The 26598-nt window shown below is 42.0% G+C and overlaps 1 protein-coding gene across 3 annotated transcripts in view; it reads right to left on the bottom strand.

Annotated features, from left to right (window-relative positions):
- The window catches only part of LOC132821099 (SH2 domain-containing protein 1B-like), a 94410-nt gene that overhangs the window by 45720 nt on the left and 22092 nt on the right, over nt 1–26598 (bottom strand). For 2 of the 3 annotated variants that reach the window (XM_060833627.1, XM_060833626.1), the window contains exon 1: nt 16976–17073. The exons of the other annotated variant lie outside the window; for it this stretch is intronic. The gene's annotated coding sequence lies outside the window, so the exon portion shown is untranslated. Of the gene's footprint in view, nt 1–16975; nt 17074–26598 lie in introns of those variants that run through there. 3 annotated transcript variants of the gene reach the window in all.

Genomic DNA, 26598 nt, shown 5'->3' with positions numbered 1-26598 from the left:
GAGCAGACCTGACCCGGTTGGCGATTACCTTTGACAAAATGTTGTAATCCGCATTCAACAGTGAGATTGGTCTCCAATTTTTGAGTTCCTCCCTCTCCCCCTTCCGCTTGTAGATGAGGGTGATGATGCCTTTCCTCATGGATTCACTCATGGTACCTGCCCGAAGCATACTGACATACACCTCCAGCAGGTCCTGGCCAATCAAGTCCCACGGAGCAGAAAAGAGCTCGACTGGTAAGCTGTCGCTTCCGGGAGTTTTATTCTTTTCGAAGGACGTGAGGGCCTTGGCCAGCTCATCCAGAGATAACGGCTGGTCCAGCCTCTCCCGTGTTCTATCGTCTCAGACCTCCTGGGAGGCCGCGCTGTCGGGTGGCTTCACATCATACAGACATAGAAGGATTTGCTGATCCTCATGACGTCAGCCTGAGATGATGTAATTGAGCCATCGTCTTCCTTCATCTGCTGAGCACAGGGCTCTCCTTGTGTACCTTCTGGAAGAAAAAATGTGAGCACGTCTCGTCCTGCTCCATCGAGCGAACCCTGGACCGGAAGATTATCTTGGAGGCCTCCGAGGCAAAGAACAAGGCTTGCTGGCCCTTCACTCCTGGAGGACCTCTGTGACATCAACCCCCAACGTCTGCAGCAGGAGCAAGTTCTGCATACTTTCCTGGAACTGGGACAGTTTTCCCCGCCCCCTGAACACCTTTGAGGATGAAGAACCTCTTGATGTTCCCTTTTACTGTTTCCAACCAGTCCGCTGGGGACTCAGAGGGGCTTCACAGTTCTCCAACCTGCGTAGTCCCTCTTGAGGTCCTCAATGTTCCTGGGGTCAACAGCTTTGTGTTCAGTTTCCACGTTCCCTTACCAGCCCGCTGTTCGTCCTGTAGGTGACAGTTGGCCAGCAGGAGGCAGTGGTCAGAGAAGAACACCGGCTTGACGTTGGTGGATCTGACCGAGAGCATTCAGGATACAAACAGGTAATCTATCCTTGAGTGGATAGACCTGTCTGCCTGTGACCAGGTGTATCTACGCTGCGCTCCGTCTGCAGGGGTGCTGAAGACATTGTGCAGCTTGGCATCTTTTACCGTGTCCAGCAGGGCTCTGGACGTGGCGTCCAGTTTACTGTCCCCGCCCCCGCCGGATCATCCATCTGCATCAATAATACAGTTGAAGTCTCCAGCCAGAATGACCGGTCTGGACGTAGCCAGCAACAGTGGAAGCTGCTGCAGGACGGCCAACCATTCCCTCTTACCCACTGGGGCGTACAAATTAATCAGTCTCAGGGGAGCATTCCTGTACATGACGTCCGCCCACCACCTCCTTAACCTCAGAGTTGGTGAAGTTGCCTCCTCGCAACAGGGTACCCAGGCCGGGGGCGCGGCTATCGTTGCCCCCCGACCAAACTGACGGCCCATGGGCCCACAAGCTCAACCATCTCCTGTAGCTGCTGAGGTGCAGTATCCCATACTCCTGCAGAAACAGGACGTCGGTTTTAACGTTGGCCAGGAAGGCCATCGTAGATACACATTGCGTAGCCGATTTGATGCTATGCACATTGTGCTGGCAATTCTTATCCCCATTTTAACAGTTTACAAGGATACCAGTGTCCATTTGCTGCCGGTCTTGCCTCTCTGGGTTAGCTGTGTGCATTCCCATGGTGACGGCAAACTGCTGGATCCTCCCAGGTCTGAGGTAGCTGTCCGGCTCCAATGCTGGAGCCATTTCCCCGCTCTGGTGTCTTCGGGTCAGGCCCAGGGTCCACGCAGTCCAGTTCTCCATCTGACAGTGGGGCTGTCACAAGACCGCTGCTCCCAGTTACCTGGAGCTGTGGGCCGGTGGGTACCTCTTGGCTCTCACCGGGTGGAGGGGGAGGCCTTTACCCATCCCCTCAGAGGGATTGTCTTTTCCTGCTTGGGCGGTGCTGCCCTCCTTTTTCCCTGTGGCGCTCTGTCTCTTCCTCTGGTGACAACCCTCCTTGTGCCCGTCCTCACTGTTGGAAGATCTGCTGTATCCTCGTCGTGTAGTTGTCGCTTCCCCCTTTGCTGGGTGGCTTTGTGAGGTTTCCTCTTCCTGCTTTTGACAGTAATCCAATCCTCTACCTCCTTTGTTCTCACCTCTTCCATTTCCTCCGTCAGCCTTGAAGGAGCTTGGATTGGCTGCTGCATCTCCCCGCTATCTGCCATCTGCTCCGCTACAGCCTGCCCTTCCTGCTGGGTGCCTCGAGACACCGTTCCCGTGCTGTTTTGTGGTACCTTGCTGGTCTTAGGCGGTCCACGGCTCGTGTTGCCACCTCTGGCCATCTGTGCACAGATGGCGGCCACTCGTCTTGGGCAGGCCTTGTACATGTGGCCCGCCTCTCCACACAAGTTACAGTTCTTGGCGTCCTTACATTCCTTGGTCGGGTGGCCTTCCTGCTTGCAGTTTCAACAGACGGTCACCTTACAATCTGCCGCTATGTGGCCTAACTTCCCGCAGGTTTGGCACACTTTCGGCTGCCCTGTGTATGTCAGGTAACCTCTGCTTCCTGTGATGGCAAAGCTGGAGGGTGGGTGGAGAATGTTCCCACTGGCATCGATCCTCAGTATTGCCCTGACCTGTTGTTTGCTGGTCCAGATCCCGAAAGGATCGACCACATCGATACTCTCTCCCTTGACCTGGACGTATCTTCTCAGGAAGGTCAGGATATCCGATGCTGGGACGTGAGGGTTGTACATATGGATTGTTACAACCCGACTCCTCTGCGCAGGAAGCACACACAACAGGACCCCCCGGAAACCTTGGTTATCCAGCCTTGGTTCAAACAAAGATCAAAAAGCTGAACTGTGGTGAGATGAGAATGACTCCCCTTGACATCAATGTAGCATTTGACTGAGGGTGATATCAAGCAATCTTAGCAAAACTAGAAGCAAAGTGAACCACGATTAAATTTCTCCATTGACTAGAGTTATACCTACCTCAAAGTAAGATGGTTGTAGTAATTGGAGGTCAATCAGCTCAGTCCGAGGACATCATTGCATAGGATCTTCTGGGTACTCTCCTCGGCCCAATCACCACCCGCTTCATCAAGTGGCCTTCTCTCCATCATAAAGATGGAAATGGGAATTTTCACTGAATAATGCACAACATTCAGCAACCTGTACCCATATGCAACAAGACATTGACAACATCCAGGTTTGGGCTGATAACTGGCAAGTAACATTCACGGCACAAAAGTATCAGGCAATGGCCACTTGCAACAGGAGACATCTTGTTACAACATCTATCCTATTCACTTTGATGTTCAACAGCATTAGCACTGCTGAATCCCCTGCTATCAACGTCTTGGGGTTACCATTGACCAGAACTGAACTGGACTAGCCACATGTATATATTATAGCCACATTATACGTCGAAGGCTGGAAAATCTGGGTCGAGTAACTCATCTCCCGTCTCCCCAAAGCATGTCCATGATCAACAAGGTACAAATTAGATATGTAATGGAATAGACTCTACTCACCTGAATGAGAGCAGATCTAACAATACTCAAAAATCGAAATATCACCCAAGACAAAGCATCTCCCTTGTTTGCTACCATTGTCATGACTTTCAATATGTATTTCCTTCACTTCTAGTACACTGTAGCAGGAGCAAATACCATCTTTAAATGCAATGCAGCAATTCACCAAGACTCCTTTGATAACAACTTCAAACCCCATGACCTTTACCACTCAGAAAAACAGATGCAGGAGTTTCACAGAAATACCACCACCTGCAAGTTTCCCAAGAAGTCACACACCATCCTGACTTGGAAGTTTCTCACCATTCCTTCAGTGTTGCTGGATCAAAGTCGTGTAAATTCCTTTCAAATAGCACTATTGGTGTATCTATGTTAAATGGACTGCAGTAATTCAAGAAGGTAGCTCACCACCACCTTGTCAAGGACAGTTAGGAATGAGAAATAAATGTTCACTGAGAGAGTAACACCCATAATGTAACAGTTACCTGTTACAGGCAGAAGAGCAAAACAATATAAGTAACTCAATTAATTTCTTCGTCTTGCTTATGCTGCACGCTAAATCTTAATTTTATTACCTGATCAGTGATGAAAATAGTTTAACATAATGTCCACAAACTGAACTTTATTTACTTCTGCTTTCTTTGAGAAATGATCAGGGAACATCAGCAAATATTCTGTTTATTTAGTGAGTTTTGTTTTCAATGTTATTTTGTTGTAAAGGTACTGAATTCTTATTTGTGGGATATAGTTCCATTGATGCTGACCATCTCCCAGTGCGTTGCATGTCTATCATGTGTAACTCCAGTTCACTACTTCAACATAATGAACTTCACAATCAAACTAGATCCAATCTTTGCCCTCTTTTAAATATTCATTCATGGGATGAGGTTGTTGCTGGCTAAACTAACATTGATTGATGATGTCTAATTGCCAAGAGGAAGTTAAGAGTCAACCACATTGCCTGTGGGTCTAAAGTCACTTGCAGGCACACCAGCGAAAGATGGCAGTTTTTAGTGAATGAATTGGGTTTTTCCTGACAATTGACAATGGATTCATAGTCATCAATAAATCTTTAATTCCAGATTTGACTGAATTCAAATTCCACCATCTGCCGTGGTGGGATTCAAACCCAGTTCCCCAAAACATTAAGTGGATTTCTGGATTAACAGTCCAGCATAACATCACTAGCCTTCGCCACCCCAGTTTGATGGCAATGAAGACAAAAATATGATCCACTCACCCCTGATCATGCACAGATTCACTAGCAGCATATTTGCATACTAGCAAAATTAGCCCAAGACCCAATTTTCTTTTCCCTAATTGACAGGTGCCAAAAGAATGTGTGGTCCTTCAGAGTGGACAAGGGATTCCTGTTATTACATTAGCCACATATTTGTGTTATCCATGGATGTTTCATGCCCTTATCCCCTGCTGATAATAAGGATTTGGACTACAATTCTACCCCCAAAAGTTTCACAACACAGGTGTTTTGATATCCTGTTAAAAATCATAGAACACCAGGTTATAGTCCAACAAACCTTCGCAGTGCTGCTCCTTCATCAGGTATCTAGTGAGGCAGAATACATAAGGCACAGAATTTATAATTAAAAGATCAAAGTGTCATACAACTGATGCGATGACTATTCAATCTTTAATCACTTAGAATGGGGATGCAAGTCTGTCTGTATCCCAACCTGGAGTCAGACTGATTTTATTTCCAAAATTGGCATTTATAAAGTGTCATGTTGACTGACTGCATAGGGATTGCGTACTTTTTGAACAAAATAGAATGTATCTGCAAAAACAAATCTGTATGTGTGTGTGTGCAGTCCGTGTGTGTGTGAGCATGCTTGAGAGAGTGTGTGCATGAGTGTGACAAAGTATATGCCTATAAGAGGGTTTGCACATGAGTGTGAGTTTGTGTGTGTTAGAGAGACAGCATGTGCTTGAGAACGGGTCTATGTGAGAATTAGTGTGAATGTGTACTTGTGTGTGAGTGTGTACAGTGTGGTGGGGTCATCTGTGCCATAAACCCATGAACATCCCTGTCTGGCGATTGTTGCACAGTGTCCATTAATCCATTGTTGTAGCATCTGGGTAGTTTCGCCAGTATATCATGCCTTTGGACATAGTTGCCTGTAACATATGATAGACAACATTGTCTATCCCCTCCCAGTGGAGGAACACTTCAACGGTCAAGGACATTCAGCCTTGGATCTTTAGGTGAACATCCTCCAAGGCAGACATCGGGATACACCGCACAGAATCTCTGAACAGAGACTGATAGCCAAGTTCTACGCTCATGATGATTGCCTCAACCGTGATCTTGGGTTCATGTTACACTACAGGTGACCCCACCACACTAGACACTCTCATATACACACAAGCCTGCATACAGACCCTCTCTCATACACACGATCTCACCCACACATACACACTCACGCGCACATCCTCTTACAGGCATGTATTCTGTCATACTCATGCACACACTCTCTCAAGCATGCATGCGTGCACACACACACACTCTCACACTCTCTCCCACCCTCCTACACCCATACAAACACACACACACTCTCTCTCTCTCCTACACGCACTTTTCCTCTCCCTCTCTCACACTCACGTGTGTACATGCACACACACATAAATGTCTATGGGATGAAGTTGCATTTGCAGATCTGTTTTTGCAAATACATTCTATTTTGTCCAAAAAGCACACAATCTGTAGACAGTCAATGTGACATTTTATAAACTCCTACTTTGGAAATAAAACCATTTTGAGTCCGGTTGGGATACAGACAAACTCTAATCTTGCACCTTTAATGCATTGCCAGAGCTGAGATGTCATTTTTTTTATATACTGATAAAACCTTAAGTTATCTCGGGGTAGTGACTTGAAAGAACTTTTGTGATTTACATATTAATCAATCAAAACTTGCATCCCCATTCTAAATGATTAAAGACTGAACAGCCATTTAGAATTGTCCAATACATCACTTCAGTTTTATGACATTTTGATCTTTTACTTATAAATTCTGTGTCCCCTGTCTCCTGCCTCACCAACTACCTGACAAAGAAGCAATGCTCCAAAAGCTTGTCCTTTCAAATAAACCAGCTGTACTCTAACCTGGTGTTGTGTTCTTGAACTTTGTCCACCCCAGTCCAATACAAGCACCTCCACATCATCAATATCCTGTGGCATCTGTGGTAAAAGCACTCAGTCAAGGAAACATTTTTGTTTAAATGCTGTCACAGGCTACAGATTAAAATAGTATTTTTCCGTGAAACCATTCAAACCACATTTTCTGTATCAGACGAACCGCCAGATCGGAATCAAATGTAGACATCCTGGCTAATTATTTTCTTGCTTTGCCCTAGAACATTGAAGTTAACTGTACTATTTCTGCCACTTTGGCCATGATCAACTATCTTAGCACAAATTAAGATGAAAATTAATACCTTGGAGTACCAAGGAATCATGGTTTAACACAATAATGACAGTTCCATTGATGCTTTCTAATACTATAATTTATAGAAGTGAGCAGTAAAAAAAAGTAACAAGTTAAAAGAAAGAGATGAACTGTAGATTTCTAGATCGTTATCCAAAGAGCTAAAGTGACTCTTTCTTGTCCACAACTAAATGTGACTAGATATCAACAGCAGTTGATTAGTAAAATGATAATAGGTTATAGGGAGAAGGCAGAGAATGAGGTTGAGAAATATAGCAGCTATGACAGAATGGCAAAGTAGACTCCATGAGACAAGTTCTGTTCCTAATTCTTATGGTCTTATCACAGTAGACATCCTTGATAAGTATTTGCCTTCTTAGCCTCAAGACTCTAATGCTGCAATTACCATTTATATTTCTGCTCCGGCTGTGTACAGCCAGTTCAGTACACATTAAGATTCAAATCTAAGGTTTTGTGGTAAATAAGGCGGATGGACTGAAGGCACATATTGGCATTGATATGGGACTATGATAAAGTAGAATCAGCTGGTATCTGGTTCAAAGCCCACATGTATACAGGAAGTATGGAGATAAGAACAAAATTTGGATGGCATATTGATCCAGAAATATATCATAACATTGGCAAAGGATGATGTGAATGAGGGTCCAAAAACACAGCCTATTCAGTTTGAGTATTAAAAACAACAGCTACTGGGTGTATATTAATGGCTACCAAATATTGGGAAAGCGGTAGAGGAGAAATGTTTCAGGGAAATTATGGTAAGACCTGCCACGTTGCAAATGGTGTCTTTAATGACCCAGATGTGTACTGGAATTGTAATATTGCAAACAGCAAAGAAGGAAATCAAAAATGCTTACAAACATTAATTCTCAATGAGTAGGTTGAATTTTATAGGTCAGAGCTGAAAATGTGTTGCTGGTTAAAGCACAGCAGGTCAGGCAGCATCCAAGGAACAGGAAATTTGACGTTTCGGGCAAAAGCCCTTCATCAGGAATGAAGGGCTTTTGCCCGAAACGTCGAATTTCCTGTTCCTTGGATGCTGCCTGACCTGCTGTGCTTTAACCAGCAACACATTTTCAGCTCTGATCTCCAGCATCTGCAGACCTCACTTTTTACTCGAACTTTATAGGTCACCCAATGACAGGAAAGCAGTCACAGTTCCGGCCTTGCCACTCACATTCTCACTATGATTTTCTGGACAGAAAGGGAAGTGCAGATGAGCCTCACATCTTTTGCCACATTGGAGTTCTTGAGTAGGGAATTAATGCATAGTAATAGTCCCATCTCATCAATATAACAGACATTGGGAGAAGACCGTGTCCAGTGTACAGCCTGGCAGGATGAACTGCTGGGCAGTGACATGTTGAGACATGGGACACGTCTCCATTATATGTTCCCTATACCAATAGGCAATGTACCCTGACAGTTTTGCCAAATGTGATCAATTTTCTCTACTGCTTTCCTGGAGGGAAATGCCAGTAAAGTAATATATGGAAATAAACACAGACATACTGGAGCTCCATTTTGAAATGTACAAAATAAGTCAGATGAGAGTGTCATTTGCACATTTTCCAACACCACCCACTCAGTCCCCTTTCTGCGACCTGCCATCACAGCCCCAATAAGATCTCAAGACTTGCCCAGATTTAGATATATCTGTGGTTCCCTGTCCTGCCAGATTTCCTGTGATATCAGCACTAGCCATTGATACTAGCAAGTGACACAATTGCTGGCTGCAGATTGTCCAGAAGCTCAGTGAGCCAATATTTCTTCCTGGACACCCCCATAATAATAAAAGGGGAAGATGATGGCTTAGTGGTATTGTTGCTGTAGGAATCCAGACACCCAGATAATGTGCTGTGGATGCTGGTCCAAATCACACAAGGTGACATTTGAAATCAGTGAATAAAAATTCTGGACTGAAAAGTGTATTCGTGACCATGAAACCATATTCAATTGTCATTTTGGGCAGTTGTGGTGCAGGATTAGTATCTCTCTCTAGGCCAGAATGTCTGGATTCAAGTCCCACTTGCTTTAGATATGGGCCATTGCATGTGTGAACAGGTTGAATGAAAATCTAGATACTAATTTAAAAACTATCTCCTAAACAAAAATAAACTACTGCCTGCTGGCCAGGCATAGACAGCCCCTTCCATGAGATTTATGTCAGGTTTTGTTTAACAATGTAGAGTCTAGCCCAGAATGTTTCCTGTGCAATGAGGAAGGAAGGAGTGCTGGATCTAGTTCTAAGAAATGAAATGGGATATCTGCAGTATTCTTCAGTGGGAGAGCATTTGGGGAATGAAGATTATCACAAAAACTGGCTTAGGATTAATGGAAAAGTAAAAGGTAAATCAGGCATAAAAATACTGAACAAGTGGAAGGCTAATTCAGTGTATAGAAAAGATCATTGGCTCGTTGGATTGGAACCAAAAACTGGAATGTAAAGCAATCATTGCACAAAGAAGATATGGTTCAATTACATACAAGCGTACAAATAAGAAACAAGAGTAAGCCACTTGGGCTTGTTGGAGCTCTCTGGGCCGAGTTCACCACTCTGTAACTGTTTCCAATCTTGAATGGTAGTTACCATACCAGGTAGTGATACGTCCAGACAGAATGCTCTCCATGGCGACTTATAAAAGTTAGCAAGGGTATTTGCCATCATGTTAAATTTTCTGAGCTGCCTGAGGAAGAAGCGACGTTGTTGGGCCTTTGTAACCAGTGCGTCCACATGAAGAGTCCAAGAAAGCCTGTTGTTGATGACCACTCCCAGGAGCTTGACACTCTCCACTTGTTCCATCTTTGTGCTGTTAATATGTAGGGAGGCATGAGTAACATCCCGTCAAAAGTCAGTAATGAGTTCCTTGGTTTTGCTGGCATTGATAGTGAGGTCATTCTCAGTGTGCCATTTTCCAGGTCTTCCACCTCCCGTCCGTAGTCTGTTTTGTCGCCATCTGAGATTCAACCGACTATGGTGGTGTCATCAGCAAACTTGTAAATGGCATTAGTCTGGTATTTGGCGACGCTGTCATGGGTATACAGTGAGTGCAATAGGGGGCTGAGTACGCACCCTTGGGTGGCTGCAGTGTTGAGTGTTAGTGAGGATAAAATATTGTCCCCAAAGTGATTGTGGCCTGTGGATCCGGAGACTGAGGATTCCGTTGCAGAGAGTGGGGCTTAGTCCAAAATCACTAAGTTTAGTAATCAGTCTCGAGGGGATGGTAGTGTTGAAGGCTGAACTGTAGTCAATGAGTAGGATTCTTATGTAGCTATTCTTGGTGTCAAGATGTTCTAGAGAGGAGTGAAGGGCAAGTGATTTGGCATCTGACATAGATCTGTTGGTCCAATAGGCAAATTGGAGTGGGTCAAGAGTAGTGGGGAGACTGGAGTTGATTAATGCCTTGACCAGCCTTTCGAAGCACTTCATGACCACTGAAGTTAGGGCCACTGGGCCATAGTCATTGAGACATGCTGCTTGAGCCTTCTTTGGCACAGGGATGATGATGGCCCTCTTCAAACAACCAGGGATGTTGGACTACTGCAGGGAGAGGTTGAAGATGTCTGAGAAGACCTCTGCTAGTTGATCTGCGCATGCTCTGAGTGCACAGCCTGGTACTCTGTTTGGTCCCATCGCTTTCTTTGGATTCACATGAAGGAAAACTGATCTGACCTCTGATACAGTGACTGTTGGGGTAGGTTCGTCAGGACTTGTCGGAATAGGTGTTATCTCTCCGCCGAAAGTGTGCTCAAAGCGAGCATGGAAGGTGTTGAGACCGTCTGGGAGGTATGTGTCATCACCTGCTATCTTGCACTGTCTCCTTCCTCTGTTGCATTTTTCCCAATTTGTGATTCACCACAACTTCCCAAATTTTGACCGTTACCCCCACAATTTAGTTTAAATCACACTCTGTATGATTGGTTATGCAGTTCACATGCACACCTGTCCCTACATGGTTTAGGTATAGACTGTGCCATCAGGACAGATCCCACTTCTCCCAGTATTGGTACTGGTGCCTGAAGGACCACTGTGCACTTTCCCACTCCAGTCTTTTAGTTGCGCTTTCTTTGAACGTGGTTCAGGTAACAACCCAAAGATTCAATGAACCTTTCTGCTTCTTAATTTGATGCCTCGTTCCTCATATTGGCTGTGCAAAAACACTTTTCTCAATCTATCTATATTGGTGCCTAAGTGGACCATAAAATCTGGACCCTCCCGTTCCTCCCCCCACCCCGAGCAGATATCCTGGTTTCTTTAAATGTATAGAAAAGAGTGATCAAACTGAACATAAGTGCCTTAGAGAATGAGGCCTTGGAAATAATAATCATAGAATCCTAATGTGTGGAAACAGACCATTCAGCCCATTGAGTCCACACTGAATCTCTGAAGAGCATCCCACTTCCCCAGCCTACACTTATAACTCTGCATTTTCCATGGCTAATGCACCTAACCTGCATATCCCTCGACTCTATTGGCAATTTAGCATGACCAATCCACCTAACCTGCACATCTTTGGACTGTGGGAGGAAAGCGGAGCTCTCTTAGAAAGCCCACACATACACAGAGGGGATGTTCAACCTCCACACAGATTGTCATCTGAAGGTGGAATTGAACCCAGGTCCCCTGTGAGACAGTAGGGCTAACCACTGAGCCACCATACCATTCCAATGCACTGTGATAATTTTGAGAATCTTCAAGCTTCATATAATCTGGGACAATTACACTGGCAAGAGTGATATTCGAAGAGGAGTTTAGAGAATGTTTTTGTCAGTGTTTCTTCAGACACCAATTGTGCAACTGGTGAGGGACGTACCGATCTAAATTGACCATGTGCAATGAAGCTGAGTGAAAGAGTAATGTCACACTAAGAGATCCTCTCAGGAAATAATATGGAACCAGAAAATGGCAGACAAGTTAAATAAAAACTTTGCATCAATCTTCATTGTATAAGACAGTAATAACATTCCAAAAAGATTAAATAATCAAGAGACAAAAGGGCAAAAAGAAATAAATGCCAAAATATTCACTGGAGGGAAAGGGAAACAAATGGGGCTTAAAGCCAAGAAGCCCTTGGTCTTGATGGGATGCTTCCCAGGACTTTATAGGATATAGCCACAGAGAACGTGGATACACTGACAGTAATCTTCCAACAATTCTTAGATCCTGGAAAGTCCTGGAAGCTGCCAGTTCACTTATCATTCATCTTTGGAATTAGGTGTTAAGAGTCTAACATGAAGGATATAATAGAAGATAATCTAGAAATGCATAATATAATAAAGCAGAGTCAGCATAGCTTCATGTTGGAGATATCATGCTAGAGAAAAGATTTAAGAGTTCTTTGAGGTATCAAACAGGATAGATAAAGGGGAATCTGGTGATGTAATTTTGGATTTCCAAAAAGTGCTTTGGAAAAGTGTACCAACATCAGGCTATCTAAATAGATGATTGGTTAACTAATAGAAGGCAGAGAGTTAGATAATAGAGACATTTTCAGGATGACAAGGGGTCATTGCTGATGAAACAATCATTACAATATGTACTAATGATTTGGATCAGGGAGATTCATGTATGAAAGTCACTTTTGTAGATGATACAAAAATAGGTGGAAAGGCAAATGGTGAAGATGACAGAAGAGAGTCCACAAAAAGGATATTGGCAGGTTAAGTGACCTGATGAAGGAGCGGCACTCCAAAAGCTAGTGCTTCCAATTAAACCTGTTGGACTATAACCTGGTGTTGTGTGATTTTTATCTTTGATTGAAGACTGATCATCTACCTCAACAGCACATTCCACACTATTCTTATATCCCTTATTAGCCTATCAATCTCAGTTTTAGATATATTCAATGATTGAACCTCCACAGCCCCATGAAGTAGAGAATTCCAGAGATTCGCCATTTTCTGAGTGAAGAAAATCCTCTCTATATCACTCTTAAATGGTCTGCTCCTTTCTCTGAGATTGTGTCTCTTGATTCCAGACCTCCTCTAACCAAAATCTATCAAACAAGAAAAAAGAAATACCAAGAGAAAAAAAAAGACAAAACTCAACTAACTACTCATCTAACTTACAACTGACCAGAATGTATCATTAAAATTCTTACATTATTCAAGAGAAAAAAAAACCCAACAGATAACACATAAATTGAGCAGTGATATACATGCTCAGAATGTGTTAACATCAGATCACAACAAAACCTGTATTCATGTGGGATTCCTCTCCCAAGGGGCCCCGGACCAGCCAGGTTCACCCTTTCAATTAAATAAAGGCCCTTGTAGGATGACCAAGATATCTGTATTTGTGCCATATTTTATGGAGTAATTTGTTTTTTCTCCTGGTGCACTATATTTGTAAGGAAGTCGGGGGAGTATATTCCATAATTATTCTGTGCCAACTCAAAAGTACATGAGGGCCCTCAGCCACCCAGTTTACCAAAATGTTTTTCCTTGCATAGAAAGAGAGAATGGAAAATAATCTCTTCCCTGTCGTAATTTCAGGTGTTCTTTATCCAATAAATGTGTCTCTGATAGGAGAGCTATATCGATCCTCTCTTTCTTGAGGTTTGATAATACTCTCCTCCTTTTGATTGGTGAATTACTCATCGTGACATTTCAGGTGCACCATTTAATCGACCGATCATCCATAATCACCGGGCAAGTCCGAGACCCCCCCCCGGGAGAAGAAACCCTATCCAAAACATCCCAAGCATAGAGCATATAAAATTCACAAAAATAAAAGCTCTTTAATACATTCAGATCAATATAATAAAAAAACTGTTTCTAAATAAAAAAAAAGCATATTTAAATGGAGATCCTCCCCCTTATTCCCAGGGGGCATCACTTCCCTTCCAAAAAACCCATCATAACCTCTCTCAACCAGTGCCATACCCTTGATCCAGGCACCCCACAATAGGATAAAGAAAATTCAAGTACACTGCTGAACTAGAACTAACAGTGAGTACTCTATCCCCCACCACTCCCGCTCCCCCCCCCCCCAAGCCACACCAACATCTGGATATATTTGGTAATGTTAATACCATATATGAACATATATGACTATAAAATTACAGTCTCAGCAAATAATAATTAAATATAGTAATATAAAATAACAGGGGAAAACAACTCTGCTCCCAAGGACAAAGATAAAATAGGATAAGGTAGCCACCTTCCCTCCCATCTACATTAACTAGAACCCCTGGCCTATATATATATATATATATATGAAAAGGGAGAAAGAAAATCGCTAAGTAAAGAATGAATAAATAAACCCTTCTTCCCACCCCCGGAGATAATATTAAATAGTAAGATAATGAAAGGAAAAAAAAGGGGGGTAAACCCGGGTGGGGGTAGGGCAAAACAACACTTATAATTTATCTAAGAGAGTCCAAAAGTTCCTTGGCCTTCTCCCGTGATCTGAAGTTATATACGGACCATTCTGTGTAGCTGGGTAGCGCAAGGAGTATTGAATGTTTAAATCCCTTAAACGTTTCTTTGCTTCATCAAACACCTTCCTCTTTCGGACCAGAGCTGAGGAAAAGTCCTGAAATAACATAATCTTGGATCCTTTATAAGCCATGGCTTGGGAAACTTTTCCAAGATTTCTGGAGGCTTCCAAGAGTATCTGCCTCTCCTTATAGCTCTGCAGCCGGAAAAGGATTGGGCGGGGACGCTGGTTCGAGCCGGACCCGCGTATTGCAACCCGGAAGGCCCATTCCACCCTTACCTGGCCTGATCCAGCCTCCAGATCTAAAAGCTGTGGAAGCCACTGTTCAAGGAACACTGTAAGCTGGCCTTCTTCTTCCCCTTCAGGAAGACCCAGCAAACAAATATTTTTTCAACGACCTCAATTCTGCAATGGCCTTGGAGGTCGCAACCTTTAGCTCCACCCCTCCCACTCAGCGCTCAATTTCTTCGATGTCTTGGCCGTGCATTTGTAGTGCGGCCGAGAATGAATTCCATCGACTTCGGGACTCTTCAATGAAAGCATTGATCTTTGCATCAAGTTTAGAGATTATTTCCATGAGGCTCGCCATTGTAGGTAAGTCCCCCGGGGCAACTGCGGACACCTCTGCTGCAGCTGGAGAGGGTGGGGGAGGGGTTCCTGCCTTTTACAAGAGATTGAACTGTTTAAATTTAGTATTGAACCGTTAATTACAGTAAGTAAGAACTTCTTAAAATGATTTGGTGAGTGTGGTGGAGGCGGGTGGCCCACTTTGCCTAGGTCTTGGGAGGAGCACTATAGGCTCAGACTTGCTGAGTTGCTGCCATCTTGGATCTCTGTAGTTTTTTTTAAATGGGAAAGTACACATTGATGTTCCCTCATTGGCAATATTAAGACTTCTGTAATTCTTGACCTCTATTTATGATCTGGACTTGGAAGCATAGGACATAATTTCAAAATTGGGTGATGAGTGTAAACAGAGAAATGCAGTAAACAATGAAGATGATATCAAGTTTTAGGAAGAAATAGACTGGTAAAATGAGCAAATACAAGACCAATTAAATTTTACTGCAGACAACTGTGAAATGTACATTTTTCTATGAATAAAGAGAAGGCAATATTAACTACAGTACAATTTTAAGGGAGAAGCAGTAACATTGCAATTGTAAATACACAAATCTCTGTATGTGGAAGGCTAAGTTGAGAGACTACTGAAATGGGAGATTCAGAATCTTGACCCAGCAACAATTAGGGATGATGACATTGTTTCAAGTCAGGATACTGCATGATTCGGAGAGAATCTTGCAAGTCGTGGTGTTCTTATACACCTGTACTCTTGCTCTTCTCAGTAGTCAAAGTTCAAGTGTTGGAGGGTGCCACCAAAGAAGGTTTGACATGTCACTGCCATGCATCTTAAAAAAAGTGCATACAGCAAGTACATTATAACAGCAGCAGAAGGAATGTATGTTAACTGAATTAGCTGGCAAGGGGGATTTGTTCTCAGATCTCTGAATCATTAGTCCAGGCTTCTGGACTATTAATCCTGTAACACACAATACTACTGCAATATGCATCCCAATCAATTTTGTCACTCTCTCCACTCTCTAAATAACCAGGTCAATGTGCATGATACCATCAGTCATTTGTTTCATTACTCTCAATATTAACATTACAGTGTTTACTGCTCTTATAAATGAGAAAATAATAGTAATGTTAAAAATCACACAACACCACGTTATAGTCCAACAGGTTTAATTGGAAGCACACTAGCTATCGACATTGCACTTTGCTCAAAAACTGCATATATTCATGTAGAACTCTGAGCTCAAAAACTGCATGAATTTATGTAAAACTCTGTTATCTCACTTTTTAGATTAGAATCAATCTAAACATCAGGTCATAGACAGAGAACACAGGGGGCTAACACCTTCAACATATTGTCTAGCTATCACCATTGTTAACAGCTACCCCGAGAATGCAACTTTAAAAAAAGGTTTTGTGATTTACACGTGAAAAAAGTGAAACTATCACTGTATTCTAACAGATGAAAGGCTTAACAGACAAACAATTTTTCAATGTATAATTTCAGTTACATTACACTGCAAATTTTTGCTATAAATTCTGTGTTATGATCAAGCCCTCCACTATCACCTGATGAAGGAGCTAGTGTGCTTCCAATTAAATCTGTTGGACTATAACCTGGTGTTGTGTGATTTTTAACGTTGTACACCCCAGTCTTACACCGGCATTTCCAAATCATGACTTTTATCACATAGCCTGTTCATAGCTTTTGTCTTGTCAGGAAATTCTCATCATGTTACCACTGTAGTGTGCATGTAGATCTAACTACATGAAGATGCATGATAAATTCTACATGAAGGAACTAGCTAGATTGTACAAACTATTTCAGCTGTTTGAGAAACAAAGGTTGCAAGATAATAGCCATCATGAATAATTTGAATATTTTAGTACAAATATATATACAGAAATGACATGCAATTTAGTTTACGGCTTTTATCCCTTTCATAACTTTACTAAGTGTAACCATATATCATTGTCATTTTGCAAACTTACCTTGGCTTCTGTGGAATGTAATCTTACTTTTGTTTGAAAATATCAATACAAATTTGTAGAGAAATCAGCAGTTATATTCCTTTCATACATCATAGACCATTTCTGTGGAAAATGCTTTGATGAAGTGTTGTTGGTCAGACGTGAATTGAAAAAAAATGTTGCATTAGTAATGCAATGCTTCACCAGATTGGTGACCTGAAAACCACGGGATCTATTACGGCAGCTTTTAATGACGTAAAGTAAGTTTCCAATGCATATACATTCTAATTTTATGCGGTAATTCTAAGTTGCATAGAAGATAGTAAACTTGTGAAATTGACAGTCTAATAAAATATGTGGTCTAAGTAGGAAAATGTCAGTTATTGAAGGACAAGTCTGGTTAATTTCACACTCTCAAATTGTATTTTTAACGTGGCTAGAGTTTCCTCTAAGGGTCAGGCTTTACTCATTTGTTTGTACCCTAGTGTCTGAGCAAGAGGATTGTAAGTCACAGTGACACTTTAAAATTTTGAACTCAAAACCTAAGTTGACATTGACTGCAATGCTGCACTATCAGGGTGCTTTCGTACAAAGTATTAGTGCAGGGACCATCTGCCCTCCAGTAGACATAAAAAATCCAATGACACTATTTCAAAGAAGAAGTGAGTTGCATCCAGTGTTTTGACTTTACATTAAAAGAAATGAACTGATGATTCAGACATTGCTGTTTCATCTCAGTTTAAGGGGATATAATGGCCTAATGGTGTTGTCACTGGTCTAGTAATCCAGAGACCCAGGAAATATATGAGAACCTGAATTCAATAGAAATCTAGAATTAAAAATCCATGGAATTATTGTCAATTGTTGGAAAAACCCAACTACTTCACTCATGCCATTCAGGGAAGGAAATTGCCAAACAAATCTGGTCTGGTCTACATGTGACTCCATAACTACAGCAATGTGGTGGACTCTTAACTGCCCTCTGGGCAGTTGAGGACAGGCAATTAACACTGTCTAACCAGCAATGTCCTCATCCCATGAATGAATAAAGAAGAATCAACATTGACTATGGTAGGGGGAACCACAACGGGGAAAAAAAAGTCCTGCAAAATCCTCCTTACTAACTGAACCCATTAGAAATAGGAACAGGAGTCGGCCATTTGGCCCCTCGATTCTGCTCTGCCATTTAATAGGATCATGGTTGATCCAACACACCTCACATCCACCTTAATGCCCTTTCCCCATAGTCCTTGATTCCCCGACTAATCAAGAATCTATCTATCTCAACTTTAAATGTGAACAAGGACTCAGTCCCTACAGGTGTCTGGAGCAAGGTGTCACAAAATCTCAAGAGATTTCTCCTCATCTCAGTGTTAAATTGGTGCTCCTTAATTCTGAGACTATGCCCTCTGTTCTAGACTGTCTTATGTGTGGAAAGATCCTCTCAGCATTTGTCCTGCATGCTCACTAAAAATCTAGTATGTTTAAATTAGATCACCTCTCATTCTTCTAAATTTTAATGAGTTGAGTCCTAACTTGTTTAATCTATGCTCAAAATCAGTCCCTCCATACAGGGATTAAAGTGTAGTGAGTATCCTCTGAACGGTTTCCAATGAACTAATATTTTTTCTTAAATAAAGGGACCAAAACTGTTCACAGTACCAGTCTCTGTTGGGCACAGCAATATTTTGCACAGTTGCAGTAAGACTTCCCTAGTTTTATAATTTAACCCCCTTGAAATAGGGGCAAACATTCCATTAACTTTCCTGATTACCTGATGAACCTCTGTGCTAGCTTTCTGTGTTTCATGCACAATTACCCTTGAGTTTCTTTGTGTTGCAGCTTTCTGCAGTTTTTTTGCTATTTAAATAATATTCTGTTCCTTTCCAAAATGGTTAACTAAACATTTTCTCATATTATATTCTATTTGCCAACTTACATACCCTAGCAACACCTCTCAGTAAACTGCTTGTATCCATCTCACAACCTGCCTTTCCAACTATTTTTGAGCTATCTATCTCTAAATTAATGACCTCCCTGAAGGTCATTAATATATACTGAATAGTGCAATCCCAGCACTGATCTCTGTGGAATCTCGCTGGTCACAGGTCACCAACTTGAAAAAGAATCCCTTATCTACACTTGCTATTTCCTGCCATTAGCCAATTATCATATCCATACCAATGAGAACAGACCCAAATCTTTCAGCCTTTCCTTATATGACCTTCCCTCCAGACCAGGCAACCTCCTGGCAAATCTCCTCTGCACCTTTTCCAATGCATCCACATCCTTCCTGTAATGGGGTGACCAGAACTGTACACAATATTCTAAGTGCGGCTGCACTAGCGTTTTGTATAGGTGCAGCATGACATTACGGCTCTGGAACTCAATCTCTCTACCAATAAAACTTAACACACCTTATGTCTTCTTAACAGCACTATCAACCTGTGTGGCAACATTCAGGTATCTATGTACACGGACTCCAAGATCCCTCTGCACATCCACACTACCAAGAATCTTTCCATCGACCCAGTACTCTGCCTTCCTGTTATTCTTCCCAAAGTGAATCACCTCACATTTATCTGCATTGAACTCCATTTGCCATCTTCAGCTCAATTCTGCAGTTTATGCAAGTCCCCCTGCAACCTACAACATTCTTCCGCATTATCCACTACTCCACTGACATTTGTATCAAATGCAAACTTACTAAGCCATCCACCTATGCCTGCATCTAAGCCACTTATAAAAATGACAAACAGCAATGGTCACAAAACGGATCCTTGTGGCACACCACTAGTAACTGGACTCTGGCTGAATATTTTCCATCAACCACCACTCACTGCCTTCTTTCAGAAAGCCAGTTTCTAACCCAAACTGCTAAAGTACCCTTAATCCCATGCCTCTGAACTTTCTCCAAAAGCCTACCATGTGAAACCTTATCAAAGGCTTTACTGAAGTCATGTACACCACATCATCTGCCCTACCCTCAACCACATGCTTGGTCACCTTCTCAAAAAACTCAATGAGCTTTGTGAGACATGACTTGCCCTTGACGAAACCATGTTAACTATCTGAACTCAAATTGTTGCTTTCTAGATGATTATTAATCCTATCCCTTATAATCCTTTTGAAAACTTTTCCTACAACAGATGTAAGGCTCACTGGTCTATAATTTCCTGGGTCATCTCATTACCTTCTTGAACAAGGGCACTACATTTGCAATCCTCCAGTCTTCTGGCACTAAACCTGCAGACAATGATGACTCAATGATCAAAGCCAAAAGCTCCAACACCTCCTACCAGCTTCCCAGAAAATCCTCGGATAAATCCCATCCGGCCGGTCCAAGGGATTTGTCTACTTTCACTCCTTCAAGAATTGATAACACAACTTCCATACTAATCTCGATCCTTTATAGTGTAATATCTCATATCTCATTCTTCTCCTGTACAATATTCTCCTTCTCCTGAGTGAAAACCAATGAGAAATATTTGTTTAGCACCTCTCTGATCTCCACAGGATCCATACACAACTTCCCACTTCTGTCTTTGACTGGCCTTATTACTACCTTAGTCATCCTTTTATTCCTCACATAGCTATAGAAAGCTTTAGGGTTCTCCTTTATTCTACTTGCTAAAGACTGCTCATGTCCTTGCTTTGCTCTTCTTAACTCTCTCTTTAAATCCTTTCTAGCTAATGTGTAACTCTCCATCACCTCATCTGAACCATCTCATTGTCATACAAGCCTCCTTCTTCTGCTTAACAAGAGATGCAATTTCTCTAGTAAACTATGGTTCCCTTACTTTATCATTTCCTCCCTGCCTGACAGGGACATACCTATCAAGGACACGCAATACCTATTCCTTAAATCAGCTCCATATTTCGATTGTCCCATCCCCTGAATTTTGCTACCTCATTCTATGATCCTACGTCTTGCCTAATCGCATTATTATTGCCCTTGCCCCATCAATAACTCTTGCCCTGTGGCATGTACCTATCCCTTTCCATCGTTAAACTGGCTTTCTGAATTATGGTCACTCTCTCTAAAGTGCTCACCTACAACTAAATCAAACACCTGATTACACCTCAAACACAATCAAATACCTCATTACCAAGCACCAGATCCAGTGTGGCCTCCCCTCTTGTTGGTCCTTCCACATACAGTGTCAGGAAACCCTCCTGCAACTTCCTCCCACTGGAGGAAACACTCAGGGTGGCAAAGACAGAAAACGTACTTTGGGTTGGGTCCCTCAATATCCATCACCAAGAGTGCCTTAGAAGCACCGTTATTGACTGAGATGGAAATGTTCAAAAGACATTTGGTTGGATAAGTGAATAGGAAAGGTTTGGAGGGATATGGGCAGGGGCGGGCAGGTGGGATTAGTTTAGTTTGGGATTATATTTGGCATGGACTGGTTGGACCGAAGGGTCTATTTCCATGCTGTCTGACTCTATGATACAGTTGCAAGATGGGGTCAATGGCAGGTGGTGAGGGATTCAGTTAAAGTAAATATTGTACTTGACCTCATCCTCACCAGTCAGCCTGTTGTAAATTTATCTGTCTATGACAATATTAGTAAAAGTGATCACTGCACAGTCCTTGTGGAGATGAAATTCTGTCTTCACATTGAGGATACTTTCCATCATGTTGTGTGACACTATCATTATGCTAAATGGACCAATCATGCCTTTATTGGCTCTAGAAAGAGAAACCATTCTTCGCAGCCCTCTAAATTGATCACTTTCAAATATATTTCCATCCCAACAACTCATTGAGTAAAGAACTTCCTAAGAAAATTCTCCAAATCAAGTACCAAACATGAATTGAGGCTTGGTCAAAACCATTGAATAATACATAAATTAATTTTCTAATAACCTTTCTTAGCAAAGGCAAACTCAATAAAATAGATTGTCTTATAGGCCATTCTCCAGTTCAGGAGGGAAAACAACAAAAGAAAGAGAGAAAGTAGCAGGGAGCCATGTCTTGCAGCTTCCAAATCCAGCTTTAAGATCTATCAACTACTACTGAAAAACTAGGAGTAAAAATAGTTCCCACAATGGTTCTGTGGGAGCATGACCCCAACCATTCAAGCTGCTTCTATTGTTCCAACTTTAAAACTAAACCCCAAGGCTTTACAACCTGTTTATTTAATTGGCTTTGGAGCAGACTGCCTGGCGCCTCTGTCACAAAAAAACCAGGACAAAGTACACCTCTTAAAACCATAATATTGTCACACTGTGCTTTCAGCAATAGCCAGTGGAGAGCTAGGAAAGGAGAACCTACAGGGTGAATGGTTTTCAGGCATTCAAATACCATGGTATGTTCATCAAAGTTGGCTTCTTTAGGAACAGAGCTTCAAGGATGATAAATGCAGCTTCATGGAAGACAGTTGCATTGGCCTGCTGGGGACCTCCAGTATTCAATGCAGACACTACTGGTTGAACCTTGCAAGAATTTCAATATGATGTCAGTTAACAATCCAGGATTTGCAACAGAAGCCTGTTCACGTTGAGTTTAGCATGAGACTCCATTGTGCAGTCAGGTTCCATATGACCTTGACAGTTGGTGGCCAAGGTCAGTGGCAATGACAAACCAGGACAACTGGTGCCACTTTTTGCTGCAACTATCTTCTACCTTTGCACTCATTGAGGTTGCTTTCCTCCACATTCTACTATTGAAAACTTGTTGGATCAAACTTCATCTGGAACCTGCCCCTAACATTACCACAATGGGAGGTCCTGCCAGAAGTGTGAGCTCCAGATGACATCACTCTCAGGGTCACTGGAAAATATAAGTCTCTTCACTACAGCAAGATGGTGCATCTTGAAGGAAATAAAGTACCTGTGTACAAGACGCAACAAGGAACTTCTGCAGAAAATTCTCCAAATCAAGTAAGAAACGTGAATAAAAGATTGGCCAAAACCATTGAATGATGCACAAATTAATTTTCTATTAACCTTCCACTGGCAATTGGAATAAAAAGCACCTGAGGAAAGTTCTGACAAGGGCTTCAAATCCCACAATGAACATTAGAAATAAAAATTCAATCTTTACCTTCCTGGTTCCTGAGCACGTAACATGAAACTGTGAATCAATGAACCTAGAATTAGTTTTTAATCCCTTTTCATTAAAAGGAAATGTTAACATTGTATAAAAAAAACAGTTAATAAGTAGGAGTAGTGAGGGACAAAGGGGACTGTGATTTAGAGCTGTAATAAAAAGTCACTGTCTAAAATTGGGTACCTCCTCCACAATGGCAACCTTACAGCTGTTACCATAGGTAATTTGTATAATGTTCATCATTCACTATTGATCAGGAGTGGGAAATCAAATTGATCATTGACTTTGCTTGATTCCCAGAGCCATTGGAACATTTCAAATGCTTCACTGGGTAAGATTGACTCACTTGGCATTGACTATGAATCAATTATGGAATATTCTATTTTGTAGAAATTTGTTTTTCACCTGACAATAAAATTTTCATTTTCTTTATCTCTCATGCTCTCTCAATGCCCTCATAACTCAGGTGCAGTGCACAAGAGATATGAATGTTACTTCCTTTCTCCTCCATTCTGAGCCTCAACAATATAGTACCTGAACTCTACCTAGCTCTATCCATCTGAGAAATAATCTTATCTACAACAATCCATGTGTTTAAGCTGGACTATTGGAATCCCCTTCTACCCTGCATTGGTTCTCTATTCCACAAGACAGGTCTTACTGGTCAGGAAGGATCTTCTTCTGGTTCTTCTTGGGTTGCCATATGATCATCTGTTTCAATCTTGCTCTGAGTCTTCTCTCAGAAAGTGACTTCCAGGTTTGATTAGATTCCCTATAGTGTGGGAACAGACCCTTTGGCCCAACAAGTCCACACCGACCCTCTGATGAATAACCCACCCAGACCCATTTCCCTCTGACTAATGCACCTAACACTATGGGCAATTTAACATGGCCAATTTACCTGACCTGCACATTTTTGGACTATGGGAGGAAACTGGAGCACCCAGAGGAAACCCAGGCAGACACAGGGAGAATGTGCAAACTCCACACAGACAGTCTCTCAAGGCTGGAATCGAACCTGGATCCCTGGCGCTGTGAGGCAGCAGTGCTCACCACTCAACCATCATGCTGCCCTTTGTGTTTTTATCTCCCCCTCACCCCAGACCTTCCCAAATATTCTATGGCTTTTAGCCAATGGAGTTATGATCAGGATTCAAAGCACCCAGTGTCGTCATTGTTGCCATAGCAAGGATGGGTAAAGTGGCTGGAAGTCAAGGTGCCAGAAAGTCTGATTGTAACAGGCAACGCCCCCCCCCCCCCCACCCGAACCTTTGTGACCTTAGTTACCACTGTTCTCATTAGCTAATAGCTGCTGGTTGCTGTTTAATTCAATTTGGCTAATTTTCTGTCAGACTGAATTTCTCAAGCTGTGGGTCAATTTCGGATGCCGAATTTTGGCCTGTAGTTGCTTAACCACATACTTGATTGTACTTGAAGAATATGCAGGAATTTAAATTAAATGCAAAAACATTTGTTTTTCTTCTACAGTCATGCTATGTGCAGATGAGAACAAGGTCACCTTTGCCAAAACAACATGAGATAATCAAGGTGTCCTGATGGCACAGACATTATAGTCAGACTGTTATAACTTCAATATTCGCATGGAAGGCTTAGGGTCTGAATCAATAGTATTGATGCAATTCCCTGCTCACTTTTTGGTAAATAATTCAGAGTGGTCATTATTCTATACAAATGTAAATAAGATATTGCTAAAATATGAAATAAAGTTCTTTGAGAGCTAGAGCAGAGAAAGAGCCAAATATTGATAATTTTGGTAAAACTGTTTTGAGGATGTTTCTGGGCAGGAATGCAATCGTGTTGCCCCATTTTAACTTAATTTTATATCTCAAAACTAATGAGATGGAATGCAGGGCTTGATGGAATCTGTCCCGGGGTACTGGGAGGAGATTGCTGGATACTTGATGGAGATTATTGTATCTAGAGATGTTTATTTCCCTTTTAGTCACAGGTGAGAACCCAGAAGACTGGCGAATAGCCAATGCTGTTCCTTTGTTTAAAAAGGACAATGGGAATAATCCAGGAAATTATAGGCCAGTGAGCCTTATATCAATGGTAGGAAAATATTTGGAGAGGATTCTTGGAAGATGAGGATTTATTCATTTTGGAGAAAAAAATGGACTAATTAGGGATAGTCAGCACAGCTTTATGCATTGGAGGTCTTGTTTCACAAGCGTAATTGAAGAAGTACAAAGATGACCAAGATTTGGAGATGCCGGTGTTGGACTGGGGTGTACAATGTTAAAAATCACACAACATCACGTTATAGTCCAACAGGTTTAATTGGAAGCACACTAGCTTTCGGAGCGCTGCTCCTTTATCAGGTGATAGTGGAGGACACTCCTACACACACACACAAATACACAGACACGCACACAGACACTCAAACACACCCTTACAGACACACACTCTCCCACACTCACATTGGCATCCTCTCAGAGACTTAGACCACTCTACACTTATGTCCACACACATACACTCTCTCTCACAGACACTCACAAACCCCCACCCCAGACACACACACACACACACACACACACACACACACACACACACACACACACACACACACACACACACACACTCCCACACTCACACATGCACCCCCTCACAGACTCAAGACACTCTACACTCAAAACACACACATATACACTTTCTCTCACACTTGCAATCCCCAGTCCAGACAGACGGACACATACAAACAGACGCAAAGACCTACATGCACACATATATTTTGTGGGGTTAATTTGTACTTGCAGATTTACATTGTACTTTGCTCAAAAACTGCATGAAATCATGTAAAACTCTGTTTTCTCACTTTTTAGATTAGAATCAATCTAAACATCATGGCATAGACAGAGAACACAGGGGGCTAACACCTTCAACATATTGTCTAGCTATCACCATTGTTAACAGATAACCCGAGAATGCAACTTTTAAAAAAAGGTTTTGTGATTTACACATGAAAAAAGTGAAACTAACATGGTATTAGAACAGATGAAAGACTCAACAGACAATCAAGGTATTTTTCAGTGTATAATTTCAGTTACATCACACTGTAAATTTTTGCTATAAATTCTGTGCCTTAGAATTGTGTCCTTCAGAATCACCTGATGAAGGAGCGGCGCTCCGAAAGCTAGTGTGCTTCCAATTAAACCTGTTGGACTATAACCTGGTGTTGTGTGATTTTTAAAGATGATCAATGAAGGTATGGCAGTGGATGGTGTCTGCATGGACTTTACTAAAGGATTTGACAAGGTCCATTATGATGGATTAATCCCAAAGATTAAGCCACATGGGATCAATGGTGAGTTGACAGGTTAAATACAAAATTGGTTTGGTAATAGAAGACAGATGATTGTTGGGGATGGATTTTTATTGATTGGAAGTCTGTGACAAGTGCTGTCCCCCAGGATCAGTGCTGAGGTTTCTGTTGTTTGTAATGTATATGCAGGTAGTTCTTCTATAACGTTTTGGTTGCATTTTTGTGCAACCCCACATTAAAGAAAAATCGTGCTTTAGAAATAATGCTCAAAGTTTTGGCAATTTAATTGTATTAAAATCAACA

The sequence above is a fragment of the Hemiscyllium ocellatum genome, chromosome 12 (assembly GCF_020745735.1).
Source record: "Hemiscyllium ocellatum isolate sHemOce1 chromosome 12, sHemOce1.pat.X.cur, whole genome shotgun sequence".
Classification (NCBI taxonomy): Eukaryota; Metazoa; Chordata; class Chondrichthyes; order Orectolobiformes; family Hemiscylliidae; genus Hemiscyllium; species Hemiscyllium ocellatum.
The sequence above is the reverse complement of the archived record's forward strand: the minus strand, read 5'-3'. Positions and strand labels throughout refer to the sequence as shown.